Source organism: Zingiber officinale, chromosome 3A (genome assembly GCF_018446385.1).
Source record: "Zingiber officinale cultivar Zhangliang chromosome 3A, Zo_v1.1, whole genome shotgun sequence".
Taxonomy (NCBI): domain Eukaryota; kingdom Viridiplantae; phylum Streptophyta; class Magnoliopsida; order Zingiberales; family Zingiberaceae; genus Zingiber; species Zingiber officinale.
Window position 1 is genome coordinate 65,895,656 of NC_055990.1, and position 15,576 is coordinate 65,911,231.

Consider the following 15,576-nt stretch of genomic DNA (forward strand, 5'->3'; position numbering starts at 1 on the left):
TTGCCAAGGCTACACACTTGGCAACCGCCGAATGGACTTACAATGCCAAGGCTATACACTTGGCAACCGCCGAAACAATGCATCATGCATTTGAACCTATCCCAAGGCTCCCCCTACACCTATGCTCCCCAATGAGCTAGGATTTTTACAACGGGCTTTTTAAAAACCTATCCCAAGGCTCCCCCTACACAAAGGTACTTTCAGGTTTTCCTAACTAAACCTTACTTCTCCCCCTTTGCCTAACATCCAAAAAGTTCTCCAACAATATCCTAATTGTTGACAACTTGTCATTAAAATTGACCCTAAACTCATGTATTAATCTCCCATGGATTTCATACATCTATACGAGCTGACCCGGTCAAAATCTAGTGTTGAAAACACTTTCAGGCTGGTATCAGTCGACTGCAAGAAGTACCAGTCGACTGGTCGCTACTGGCTGAGCGAACAGAATGCTTCTGTTTCCAGCCAGTCGACTGCATGTTTTATCAGTCGACTGGTGCAGTCGACTGCTAAAACTAGCAGTCGACTGGCACAGTTTTTTAGCCTTTTTCAGCATTTCTGTCCCACTTTTAGAAATGCACCAATAATTCCACAGACCTCCAAAAATCCCCAAATTTTGTGGAGAGGTCTGTTTTACCCATGTCTACTTGGGAAAAATACATTCAAAAATATATCTATCACCAATCCCAAGATTGACACAAAATCCAAAGCTAGCTTAAATGGTTCAATAGAACTTTGACCTAATGTCCTAGTTTTGGCTTCCTCTTGATGTATTTGCTCATGTCAACCCACAATGCATCCCTAGCATTGATTTATATGGCATCTATACATCCAAAACCAATTATCATGCTATATGATCCCAATGTCATATTTCTTGCATGAAACACAATCCAATTGTGTCAAATCCCTAGGTTTGAGACTCAAGTCCATCTCCAAACCACTTGACACAATCCATGACCCAACCTAAACTCCCAAGTAAAACCCACCTGAGATCCATTGGCCATGGGTCCCAAATTGACTCTTAGAGCTCCCCTTAGAGCTCTTTGCCTTAGCCACCTCCCTAGGTGACTCATCCACAATGGCTAGGCCACATCGGTCCACCCCCGGTGACACTTGGCCTATAAACGTAACTTTATTAACCTTGGACACCTTGTCCTTGGTTAATTTCTTCTTACCATTAAACGTCTTTCCCTTGCCATTTATTGACTTCTCCTTGCTATAGTCATATGCAACCCTAGCATAAGACTTTCCCTTAGCCTTGGAGGACCCTCCCTTGCCATGATCATTTGCCACCCTAGCACATGATCTCTCATTAGCTTTGGAGGAACTAGATCGGTATCCCAAGCCCGATCTATCATGGTTGGGTCTTTGGTTACCCAACACCATATTTAATTCCTTAGATCCAACATTGAATCTCTTAAGGAATTGTTCTAACTTATCAAGCTTTCCCCTTAAGGCTTGATTCTCCTTCTCTAGGTTCCTAACCCTAGAGTTAATTTGTCCAAATTGGACATTCCTAGACCTACTCTTTCTAGGCATATGTCTCCCCTTCTTGGAATTAATGCCTTGGGTCTCCTTAGGTCTATCATTTCTAGATTTTTCATGAATGGGCCTCCTAGGGTTTTGATCTACAATTACCCTACTCCTATCATGATATTTGAAACCAAAATTTTGCATCGGCATATAATGATTAACATTAGTTTTCCTAACATGCATGGGAACATAAGAATTTGAATTTGAATTACACTTCAAATTAGAGTATACCTCCCTTACCCTTGAAGCTCCCCCTTGACTTGAGCTCCTCTTCTTCTTCTCCCACTTCTTTAGATGCTCCAACTTCTTGAACTCTCCCTTCCTTGAGCATCTTGTGTGGTAGTGTCCAAGTTCTCCACACGTGAAGCATCTAATGTGCTTCTTCTCCTTCTTCTTCCTACAACTCAAATTAGATTCTAAAGAGATTGAATTGAGTTTAGGAGATACCTCTTTCTTACCCATAGGACATCTACTCTTGTAATGTCCCTTCTCATTGCACCCGAAACAAATGATGTGATCTTTTGACTTTGCTTCGGTGGATGTACTCACTAGGTTGACTTCTTCCAAGATTTCTTCTTCTTCACTTGTCTTGGATTCTTCTTCAACCATTGAGGATGTAGATGATGCCTCATCTTCCTTCTCCTCCTCGGATGTTGAGGGTGACTCAACTTCCGTTTGCTCCACCTCCTCTTCTTGAGCTACTAAGCCCATCTCCTTGGGCTCCACATCCGATTGGTCCTTCTTCTCCTCTTGGACCACTTCATCACTTTCTTCGGATTTTTCTTCTTCTTCTTGTGTACGTAAAAATTCCTCCCATGGTAATTTCTTCACTTTGCTCCACAATTCATGGGCATTCTCATATTTACCTACACCACTTATCGCATTAGGAGGCAATAAATCAATTAAAATTGCTATTACCTTTGAGTTTGCCTTCGATCGTGAGGTTTGCTCCTCCGTCCAATGTCGTATTCGGAGCTTCTTTCCTTTCTTGTCCTTTAGGACTTTGAATGGCTCCTTTACCACCATCATGGTGTCCCAATCTGTGTTGAAGAAGATCTCCATCTTCATCATCCAATAGGTGATGTCCTGAAGGCTTCCTCCTTCAAACTTTGGAGGTTCAATCAAGCCGGTCATCTTTTGCCTCCTTGGCGGTTAGTCTAATAGAGAGCGTCCTCGCTCTGATACCACTTGTTGGGGGATCGGTGGCCGGCTTGAAGGGGAGTTGGATAGACGGCGCCCCCAAATCGATCGCTTTCTACATATTTGTTAGTTGCGCAACGGAATACAAATAACACAAACACAAACACGAAAGCTAAATACAAATACAAAGAACAAGAAAGGGCAAGCAAACCAACACACGTCGATTTACGTGGTTCGGAGATAAAGCTCCTACTCCACGGTTGTCTGTAAGGTGGACGATCCCTATCCGTCAGTGGATTACTCCCCGGAAGACCTCCGGCTAGCTTAAACCTCCTTATGGGTGGAGAAACCTCACCACAAACTCACCAAGACCTCTTGGACACAAGGGAAACTCTTGAGCACTTGTAGACTATTAATTAGACCTTAACCAAGTCTAATTTCGTCAGCCTCAACCAAGCTCCCAAGGCTTGGTTATATAGGCCACGGGTTGGAAAACCCCGCCTACCAGTCAATTGCTAAAACATGCAGTCGACTGCCCTCTGTGGAAATTCGACCGTTACATCCCAACGGCTCGATTCCACACTAACCGAGCGAACAGAGACATTCTGTTCGCTGCCAGTCGACTGCCCCAGTCGACTGCACCAGTCGACTGCTAAAACATGCAGTCGAGTGCTATAGTACTGCTACAGTAATACTACAGTAAAACCCTAAAACTAGGATTTTATTCCGAGTACAATCTCTCATGCACTCGTACCCTCACCCTTACGACTCATTTGACACTTCATTTGCAGCTTTGACCTCTTGCCTTCAAGCCTACTTCCTTTGTTTCTCGTCCCTCGGATGCATTCAAGCACACGGCTCGTCCCCAATGCCATCCTTCGCGTATGTCTCTGTTACGCTCCGCAAGTGTACGGAAATGTCGCAAGTAATATAAAAGATTATCGTATCCACAGGGACTGGAATAAGCACTAGAAATGTCTCAATGCGAATTAGCTAAACAACTATCCAATCGTTTCAAAAGCAAAGTAAAGGTAAACAAATCTAATCTTAAAGATCAACAAACAAGAGTTTAGTGTTTTGGGTTATGATAAAGGGAGATTCTAGGAGTTTCGGTTTCTTTGTAAGTTTTCTTGAATGTAAATGGTTGACTAATTCTTATTCCTCAACTGCCAAACATGTAGAAAGTTGTCGGCTCTCTCTTGCAATAGACAACCGGCTAAGGACTGAGAAATGTATCTAAATAGGATTAATTAGACATGAACCTACGTTGTCCTTACACAGAAGCGCACCTATTACTATGCCTTCCTCGGATATCAACATAGAAGCCCACAACTTATTAATCTATCAAGATACAAGAAACTAACCACAAGATCCATCCTACTCTCTTAAATATTCCTATTTCCACTTCAAGATTATCTCTCAAACGTCCTTACACGGGCTTGCACCTGTCACGTGGATCACTCGGATGATCGAGTGAGAGTTTATCTTTACAAAGTCCACAAGAAATTCAAACAATCAATCAAGAATGAGAATTAAGCACAAATCACCATTAATCATTCAAGATCTAATTGATACAAGCAAGACAATGTCATTGAAACAAGAAAATGGCAAATCCATAAGAGATTACATCAATCCACCATACAAATACTCCCTTAATCCTAGAATACAAGCTCTACTCCATGAATCGAGGAAGAAAACCCGAAGAAATAGATATTACAAGCATTTCTTAAATCCCCAATCCAAGAAATCAGGAAGAGGGGGAAAGAGAAAACTTATCTACGAAGAAGCCTCGTCTTCGGATCCAATCCTCGCTCCGGAGTCGAAATCGTCGAGATCTCCCTTAGAATCGCCCAGAAATCCTCCCAAGAATGGGAGGAAACCACCAAATCTTGCCTTCTCCCAAAGGGGGAGAGATCCCCTTTCAATTCATGAAGAAGGGTTTAAATAGAGGAGGGAATCGGGCGCCACACGGCCCCGTGACACGGCCGTGTGAGATTCACAAGGCCATTTCCAGTTCCCTCTCTGCCAAAGCTGCACGACCGTGTGAATCTCACACGGGCCAGAACCCTTCTGCTCTCTGGAGATGCTACACGGCCGTGTGGTGCACACGGCCACAGCCTGCTTAGTCACTGGAAATGCTACACGGCCGTGTGATGCACACGGCCGCAGCCTGCTTGGTTTCTGGAAATCTTACACGGCCGTGTTGATCCACACGTCCATGTAAGGCTTCTGCTATGGTTGGCTTCAAATCTTGACACGGCCGTGCGAGGTTCACACGGCCATGTCATCTTCCTCTTCTGCTGGTGCCAAACTCCACACGGCCCGAGCTCCATACCAGTGCAGGGTGGCCCGGTGCTTTCTCCCTTTGTTTCCTCCAATGCATGCCCAAAGATGTAGATTCTTCACCAAATTGACTCCTGTGTACAGAAAATGCACAAAAAGAAGATCTCCGAACCAAAAAAGTAAATATGCTAAAAGGAAAGCTGGAAGTATAAAAATGCATAGATCAAGCATGCTCAAAATATGTAAATGTGCGTAAAAACATGCATAAAAGAGTATATAATCTACGCACATCACACCTCCAGACTTAAACCTTTGCTTGTCCTCAAGCAAAATACTGCAGTCTAAATTCATATGTTCTACAACACATTCATAAAACCCAGTGCACTTTCCTAACTCTATCAAAAAGTTTCATTAACAAGCATGATCATGAAAACAAGTAAAGTTTGATTCAAGCATAAGAATCTTGTGCGCAGTGTAAAAGTAACTCAACACCCTTCAAGTTTCAATCCATGTCCTAGTCAAGTCGTCATCAAATTTGAATTCCTAGTGTTCCCAATGAAAGAAAAGTAACCAGTGATAGGCACTTACTCACCATTCACTTGGTTCATATTTCTCAACTAACCCAAGGTCTCAAAGGTGTGCTCAATCTCAAGAGAAGCTAAACAGTCATTTCCCCAGTAACCTAACTCGGTCTCAAAGGGGTGACTTGCTAAATTCCACTCATGACAACTGTTTTTTATATCCCTTATTATTCTTTTATTTATTTTTTTCTCTCTTTTTTTTTTATAAGTGTTTGCATTGTGCAAAACTTATTCACAAATGTACTTTTAGCACACATGTTGGGATATTTTGATTTTTCCAAATGAGCTTTAATGATTTGAGCCTCATCCAGTAACCAAAATGAAAGTTGAGAAATCACCATGGAAACCAAGTACTAAGCAAACAAGATGAATCATGACTATTTCAATGACATCAACTATTCAAGCGTCAAGCACAAGTGTAGTGAAGATAAAATCCTTAAGGTTGAACCAAAACTAAAACTCATCACCATAAGATTCTTAGCTTATTAATGCTTCCCAAGATAGAAAAAAGAACTACACAAAGTTTACTACTAGCATCATTCGAACATCATGAATCAAGACAATAATCGTGCTAACATTTCACTTGAATCCAAGAAAGCATATAAGTGAAGATTTGATGTTCTCAAAAAATTTTTTGCCATGATTATTTCAAAAACAAGCAAAATAAAGCAACAAGCAATGAAAATAAGAACCAACATGAACAACTAACAAAAACTAAAAACTGAAAACCAAACTAAACAATACATGACACCCCCCCAGACTTAAACTTTTCATCGTCCCGATGAAATCAGTATGGTGGAGGAGGTGGAGGTGGACGAGGGAAAGGAGGTCTACGACGTGGTTGGCCAATAGGAAAACTAGGAAAACCTGGAATCTCACCTAAGGATCTATGATACTCATATAAAGCATCTACTTGTTGGCTAGTAAGTGTCATACTCTGCATAAAATCTCTCATCCTAGCCTGATCAGTATCATAATCCTGCACAAACTCAGCCACTTGACCTTGAAAATTCCTCGTAAACTGAAAATGATTTTGTACCTCCCTAAACTGATCATCAGATAAAGAGAAGCGCCCCTCCAACATTTTTCGTTGGGAATCCTGCTTCTCATGAAGTGATTCTAGAGACGTACGAAAATCCGAAAAATCAAACCTAGAAGATCCCGTGCCATATGCAAAAGAATGCCTAGCAGGCTCCATAAAGCTAGAAGGTTGCGTGTGTCCAGATGACGAGGGCTCATGATGTGGCTCAGTGTCTCCAGGTATAGAAGGGTTATCCTCAAAATCTAACTCAGAAATCACCCAATTAGCCGGGTTACGAATAGTAGTTCGTTCAGGAAAAGGAAGGGGTAAAGGAGAACCACTCCTCCTAGGAAATGCGAAACCATTCTCATCCCGAACGATCATTTTCATAGCAAGACATGTATCAATGTCAATCATGTCATTACCATGAATTATTTCCAACCCATCAACATCAAGATTTAAATTATAAGCTATTCGGGTAATCAAACCACCAAAAATAATCGATCCCGATGATGCCCTAGCCGATCTCAATAAGGTTTGAACAAAATGAAAACCAGAGTCAAATTCAACCTTATAAAGCATAGCCCATAAAGCATAAAGCTCTATCTTTTTAACCACCCCATCACTCTCTCCCCAACCAAAAATAGTTTTACTCATGACTCTATGTAGATACCTAAAGATGGGGTTTTGCATATGGGAGGCCTTAGCTCTTGAAGGCTCATAAGGTTGATCTAACCCAGTTATTGCATTCCAAAAATGATTCCAATTAAACCTTGGATCAAACCTACGAGGGCTACCGGTGGTTATTCCAAAATAAGAATTAAAGTCACTAAATGCCCATAGAAATTCTTGATTCATTAATCTAAAAGAGATTTTTCCAGAATAATCATCTTCATTAGTAAAATGGACATCCAATGAACTTAAGAATTCCAAAATAAGACGAGGATATGTAGGCAAATGTGTGTACATAATATCACTCCAATCCAAAAATCCAATCATCAAATCTACATCTTCCCTAATTCCAAGCATATCAAGAACAGTTGGGTTCATATATCTAGTACACACTATCTTTCTATTGACAAGAATTACAAATCTAGTTACTTGATCATCATTTCTAAACACAATATTGAATTCATTGTCATTACCTTCGTTGCGTGAAGTCCTTTTGCCTTTTCCCTTCACTGGTTGTTTTCCTTTGTCCCTTGATGGCTCCTTCTCTTTGTCTCCACTAGATCCTCCACCCCCTTTGCAAAGTCTCTTCAAAATATTGGACATCTTGACGAGTTTAGATAGGGGAAGAATTATCTAGAGTTGTGGAACTCAAAGAACAAAACTTCAAAGTCCAAGTCTTAGAGAGGAGGAGAATCGGATCTAAGAGATCTTGAGAGATTAGAGAGGGGTTTTTACGAAATTGGGAGAGAAAGATATGTTTTGGAGAGTCGGGGGTGTGCGGAACACGGCCAAGATCTGGCCGTGTGAGGTAGGAAGAAGACTTTCATAGTTCTCCTACATGGGCCGTGTAGATCTACACGGCCTCCCCATCTTTCCTCTCGGGATTCTTTGCACGGGCCGTGTAGATCCACACGGCCTCCCCCTCTTCCTTCTCAGGATTCCTCGCACGGCTGTGTTTGGGACACGGCCTCTCCATCCTTCCTCTCGGGATTCTTTACACGGCCGTGTTTTAGACACGGCCTAGATCCTTTTCTCCTTGGAAGATGCTACACAGCCGTGTCTGGATGACACGGCCTAAGCACTTCCCTTCTCTGCAACTTTTGCCTGGCCGTGTATAGCACACGGCCGAGCTCCGTTTTGCACCTAACCTGAAAACAAAAATCAAAAGAATGCATCAAACTAAAAGAGATTTAGATGCAGATCAAAACTAACTAAAAGAACCCTTGGGTTGCCTCCCAAGAAGCGCTTGTTTAAGGTCTTTAGCTCGACCAAACTTTATCATTCGCTTCTTTTCCTCGCCCTTAGAGGACAGATATACTTTTCATTTTTGTTGGGAGATCTTCTCCCAACATCCTCCACCACATTGTCTTCTTCATTTGGTGGCCTTCCATGAGGATGGAAATTCCATTCCTCAAGTTTATAAATTCTTGACCTGCTACAAGCATTTAAAAGAGACGAGACATGGTTAGAGATATTAGATAAATCATATTCCAACTTTTCCTTACCAATTACCAAAGAAACCTTATGATTTTTGACATCAATTATAGCTCCAGCTGTAGCAAGGAAAGGTCTTCCTAATATGATAGGAATCCTAGGGTCCTCTTCCATGTCCAACACGACAAAATCTGTGGGAATAACATTCCCATCCACCTCTACTGGCACATCTTCTATAATACCCAAAGGGTACCTGCAGGAATGATCAGCAAGTTGAAGTGTCATAGTAGTAAGTTTAATGTTTTTGAGACCTAATTTATTACAAATTGAGTAAGGAATGAGGCTAACACTCGCCCCCAAGTCACAGAAAGCTTTTTCAAAAAATTCTTTTCCTATGTTGCAAGGGATATAAAAGCTCCCTGGGTCCTTCAGTTTTGGAGAAGTGTTCTTCTCAAAAATAGCACTACATTCCTCACTAAGCGCAATGGTCTCGACCTCTCCTCTTCTTCTCTTGTTTGACATGAGATCCTTCAGGAATTCGGCAAATCTAGGCATTTGCATAATGGCATCGATAAGAGGTACCTCTACACAAATTTCCTTAACTTTTTCTAGAAACTTGCCAAATTCTTCATCTTTCTTGAGCATTGTAAGTCTTTGAGGAAAAGGGACAGCTTTGCTCTGATGGTTCAGTGGAAGAGTTTCTTCAACCTCAATGGTACTCTCCTCATTAGCTTGAATCTGATTTGATATAGGAGGAGAGAGCTCTTCTTCTTTTTGTATCCCTTTTGAAGCAGTCACTTGGGAGTCTCCCAAGGTCCGTCCGCTCCTAAGCTCAATCCTATTGCAATGCTCCATAGGATTCACATCAGGTTTTCCTGGAAGTTGTCCTGGTGCTCTGGATGATGAGGAAGCTAGTTGGGCAATTTGACTATCCTGGATCTTTTGATGCTTTTCAGAATTATCCATTCTCTGGATGAGCTTTGCTATATCTTGCTTCATTTCATTCTGACCTGAGATAATTTCTTTAAGCATCTTTTCAACATTTGACTTTGGTAAGCCTTGAGAAGATAGATGTTGAAAATTTTGTTGCCCAGCTTGAAAATTTGGTCTTGCCCCCATAGATGGTCCTTGATCTTGATTATTTCTGTAAGAAAAATTTGGATGACTCTTCCATCCAGGGTTATAAGTATTTGAGTATGGGTTGTTCTGCCTTTGATTGTAACTCATGATTGCATCACATTGTTCAAGTTGATTGATTTGTGCAGTGATAGCTCCCAATGGACATGAGTCATTTGAATGCTCTGAACTCCCACATACTTCACAAGATGTACTAATAGCATTGACCATATTAGCACTAGTCCCCATATTCTCAAATTTCTTTGTAAGAGCATCCAATTTTGCAGACAAAAGAGTGACTGCATCTACATCAAACTTCCCTGATGCTTTAATTGTTGGGTTTACAGAGGAATAGCCACCACTTCTTTCATTTGCCCATTGATGATGATTTTGTGCTACACTTTCAATGATTTCTTCGGCTTCATCTAAGCTTTTGTTCATAAGTGCCCCTCCAGCAGCTGAATCAAGGGACACTTTGGTATGATAATTGATACCATTATAAAAAGTATGCAACACTAACCATCTTTCCAACCCATGATGTGGGCATTGTCTGAGCATACTATTATATCTATCCCATGCTTCAAAAAGAGATTCTGAGTCAGTTTGCTTGAAGCTTGTAATTAAATTCCTCATATGAGCTGTTTTGCTTGGTGGATAGAACTTATCAAGAAACTGTTGCTCACACTGCTCCCAAGTGGTGATGCTATTAGGGGCCAAAGAATTCAGCCATTGCTTTGCCCTATCTCTTAGAGAAAACCCAAATAACAATAATCTAACTGCATCTGAAGGAACTCCATTCATTTTCATGGTACCACATATTTCATAAAAGACCTCTAAGTGTTGATTAGGGTCCTCATGAGGTCCTCCACCGAATTGGTTCTGCTGCACCATAGATATGATTGCGGGTTTGATCTCAAAGTTATTAGCTTCCACTGAAGGTCTTGAAATACTAGATCGAAAACCTCTCGCATAGGGTGCTGCATAATCCTTAAGTGGTCTACTCGCCATGTTCAAATGTTCCTGTTCTTCAATTTGCCTTTGCAGAATTCTTCTTTTATGGAAAGTTCTATCAATCTCAGGGTTAAAAGGAAAGAATTCCCCTGCAAAGTTAGATCTTCGCATACACAAGAACAAGATAGCAGATGGAAATTCGACACAAGAAGAAAAATAGAAGGATCAAAAATGCAGAATTGAATTTGTACAAAAAGAATTAACAAGAAGTGAAAGTTATACAAGAAAGTAAAAAATAGAAATCTACTGATTAGTTACAACTATGCAATATGAAAGGAAAACAAATGTTATGTTTAGTCTAACTCAATTGATAATTCCTAATGTTATAGCGCAGTCCCCGGCAACGGCGCCAAAAACTTGTTACGCTCCGCAAGTGTACGGAAATGTCGCAAGTAATATAAAAGATTATCGTATCCACAGGGACTGGAATAAGCACTAGAAATGTCTCAATGCGAATTAGCTAAACAACTATCCAATCGTTTCAAAAGCAAAGTAAAGGTAAACAAATCTAATCTTAAAGATCAACAAACAAGAGTTTAGTGTTTTGGGTTATGATAAAGGGAGATTCTAGGAGTTTCGGTTTCTTTGTAAGATTTCTTGAATGTAAATGGTTCACCAATTCTTATTCCTCAACTGCCAAACATGTAGAAAGTTGCCGGTTCTCTCTTGCAATAGACAACCGGCTAAGGACTGAGAAATGTATCTAAATAGGATTAATTAGACATGAACCTACGTTGTCCTTACACAGAAGCGCACCTATTACTATGCCTTCCTCGGATATCAACATAGAAGCCCACAACTTATTAATCTATCAAGATACAAGAAACTAACCACAAGATCCATCCTACTCTCTTGAATATTCCTATTTCCTCTTCAAGATTATCTCTCAAACGTCCTTACACGGGCTTGCACTTGTCACGTGGATCCCTCGGATGATCGAGTGAGGGTTTATCTTTACAAAGTCCACAAGAAATTCAAACAATCAATCAAGAATGAGAATTAAGCACAAATCACCATTAATCATTCAAGATCTAATTGATACAAGCAAGACAATGTCATTGAAACAAGAAAATGGCAAATCCATAAGAGATTACATCAATCCACCATACAAATACTCCCTTAATCCTAGAATACAAGCTCTACTCCATGAATCGAGGAAGAAAACCCGAAGAAATAGAGATTACAAGCATTTCTTAAATCCCCAATCCAAGAAATCAAGAAGAGGGGGAAAGAGAAAACTTATCTACAAAGAAGCCTCATCTTCGGATCCAATCCTCGCTCCGGAGTCGAAATCGTCGAGATCTCCCTTAGAATCGCCCAGAAATCCTCCCAAGAATGGGAGGAAACCACCAAATCTTGCCTTCTCCCAAAGGAGGAGAGTTCCCCTTTCAATTCATGAAGAAGGGTTTAAATAGAGGAGGGAATCGGGCGCCACACGGCCCCGTGACACGGCCATGTGAGATTCACACGGCCATGTCCAGTTCCTTCTCTGCCAAAGCTGCACGGCCGTGTGAATCTCACACGGCCGTGTCCTGTCGTGTGGTGCACACGGCCGCAGCCTGCTTAGTCTCTGGAAATGCTACACGGCCGTGGACCGCAGCCTGCTTGGTCTCTGGAAATCTCACATGGTCGTGTAGTCCATGTAAGGCTTCTGCTCTGGTTGGCTTCAAATCTTGACACGGCCGTGCGAGGTTCACACGGCCATGTCATCTTCCTCTTCTGCTGGTGCCAAACTCCACACGGCCCGAGCTCCATACCAGTGCAGGGTCGTGTGAGGTACACGGCCCGGTGCTTTCTCCCTTTGTTTCCTCCAATGCATGCCCAAAGATGTAGATTCTTCACCAAATTGACTCCTGTGTACAAAAAATGCACAAAAAGCAGATCTCCGAACCAAAAAAGTAAATATGCTAAAAGGAAAGCTGGAAGTATAAAAATGCATAGATCAAGCATGCTCAAAATATGTAAATGTGCGTAAAAACATGCATAAAAGAGTATATAATCTACGCACATCAGTCTCGAAGTCGCTTCCCTCGGTCCTTGTCCTCGCTGCCTTGTCCACGGTCCCTCGGATGCTCCATCCTTCACCGGACCCGAAGCCATCAACCTGAGTCACATGTGTATCCTGCAAACCTGCACAACTCAAATACATATATCAAATACAAGGGTGAACCTAACTTAAACCCTTTACCCAAACACCAAAACACATGGTCCCGCGGACCATTGGGATTGCTCCAACAAAGAGGGTCAACCCCAAGGTCGTGCCGAGCGGACAGAGGTCATGCCAAGCGGACTGACGGGCCGACCGAGCATCCGGCCGACCGAACATCCGGCCAGGAGTCTCCCAGACAGGACGAAAGACAGCCCGACCAAGGGTCGGGTTTCCGATGCTCAAGGTGAAAGAGTCTCTGGGCCGAGCAGACAAGCCGCTCGGGCGAGCCATAGGGCAATAAGGCGCAATCCCATTCGAGCACATGAGCAGGGCTTCCCTGCCCGGTCCGAGGCATGCGCATTCCCAGAGGCCATGAGCACCGAGCGATCGGTCCACCCGGCCCGGGAACAGGCAAGAGGCACAAAGGGACAAAAGGGACAGCTAGTAACATCGTCCTCGAGACACCTACCGCCGACAAACAGCATGGTCGGCGGTCGGAGCGGACAGAGTATCGTACGGTGGAAGTTTCCATCGTCACGTCAGGGATATGCTTGGACGATTGCGGAATGGCGTTAGGCATGCTTTTTTGACACAACCCTACTGAGGTATGTTTGGGGAAGCGTGCATGCATCGAGAAGCGTGCTTGCGCCTCCCCGGGGTCCTATATGATGACTCTCGGACTTCGACGGAGGGATGCGATTCTCATCACTGTAGCCACAATAGCGTTACTTTGCTCCTCTTCTTCTTCACTGCCTGACTTGAGCGTCGGAGGGTCGTCGTCGGGAAACCCCTCCCGGCTCGGCTTCATTGTTGGTTCGCCGGAGGTCTACACCATCATCAGAGGATAGCGAAGAGCGCCACGTCCCCAGCGTCCATCGACTCAGCGCTCGGACAGGATCACAAACATTTTGATCGCATCATTGAATCGAAGATTCCGGCTTCTAGAAGCTTGCTTCAATCCATAAATGGATCTTTGCAACTTACAAACCTTTTCAGCATGTTCTGGATCTACAAAACTCTCAGGTTGTGTCATGTGCACATCCTCGAGTAGATTTCCATTAAGAAATGTGGTTTTGACATTCATCTGCCAGATCTGATAATCATAGTAAGCAGCAATAGCAAGCATGATCTGAATGGATTTAAGCATCGCAACTGGTGAAAAGGTTTCATCATAGTCTATACCATGAATCTGCTTGAATCCTTTAGCCACCAATCTACCTTTATAGGTATGCATATTTCCATCCATGTCAGTCTTCATCTTGAAGATCCACTTACACCCAATGGATTTGATCCCTTCAGGTGGATCAACCAAAGTCCATACTTGGTTAGTGTACATGGATTCCATTTTGGATCTCATGGCCTCTAGCCATTTCTCATAATCTGGGCCCTGTACAACTTCCTGATAAGATGTAGTCTCGTTAAGACCAATAAGCTCTACATCACCGTGGTCAGACAAGAGAAAATAATATCTCTCAGGTTGACGATGAATCCTATCAGATCTGCATAGAGCATGTGCTACTTGAACAGATTGTTGTTCCACAACCTCTTATGATGCAACAAACTCCTGATCCACAACATCTTGTGGTACCTGTTCAATTTCCATCAAGGTGTCAGTTCTAGTATCTTGAACTTCTTCAAGATCGACTTCACTCCCACTAGTTTTTCTAGAAATAAATTCTTTTTCTAGAAACACACCAGTCCTGGCAACAAACAGCTTGCCATGTGTGAGATTATAGAAGTAATATCCCTTTGTTTTCTTGGGATATCCAACAAAGTAGCACTTATCGGATTAGGTTCTAGTTTATCTGAGACTTGTTATCGAACGTAAGCCTCACAACCCCAAATCTTCAAAAAAGACATATTGGGACTCTTCCCTATTCATATCGTATACGATGTCTTTATGACGGCCTTGGATAGAACTCGGTTAAGTGTGAAAGCGACTGTCTCTAGAGCATGTCCCCAGAAGGAAGTAGGAAGATTTGTATGACTCATCATCGATCGTACCATATCTAATAAAGTATGGTTCCTCCTTTCTGATACACCATTCCATTGTGGTGTTCCAGGTGGAGTGAGTTGAGATATTATCCCACACTCAACGAGATGGTCATAAAACTCTTGGCTAAGGTATTCTCCACCTCGATCTGATCGAAGCATCTTAATACTCTTACCATGTTGGTTTTGTACTTCATTCTTGAATTCTTTAAACTTTTCAAAGGATTCTGACTTATGTCTCATCAGATACACATAGTCATATCTACTGAAATCATCAATGAAGGTAATGAAGGTAATTAAGTAATGATAGCCTCCTCTAGCTGCTATTCTGAAAGGGCCACATACATCAGTATGTATGAGTTCTAACAGATCATTAGCCCTTTCACCATGTCTACTAAATGGAATCTTTGTCATCTTGCCTCGAAGACAAGATTCGCATACCTCATACGATTCAAAATCAAATGAGTCCAACAGTACATCCTTATGAAGTTGGGATATGCGACTCTCATTTATGTGACCTAAGCGACAATGCCAGAGATATGTTTGGTTCGGATCATTAGACTTGAACTGTTTGGTATTTATGTTATAGATTGGGTTTTCAAAGTCTAGAACATAGAGTCCATTTATCATAGGTGCACTACAAT

At 42.1% G+C, this 15,576-nt stretch overlaps 1 non-coding gene across 1 annotated transcript; it reads left to right on the plus strand.

Moving 5' to 3' along the window:
- Positions 1–10,309: 10,309 nt before the first annotated feature.
- On the plus strand, positions 10,310–10,415 carry LOC122054440. Its single transcript, XR_006132751.1, has one exon. It is a non-coding gene; the product is annotated as a small nucleolar RNA R71 (small nucleolar RNA).
- Positions 10,416–15,576: the final 5,161 nt, after the last annotated feature.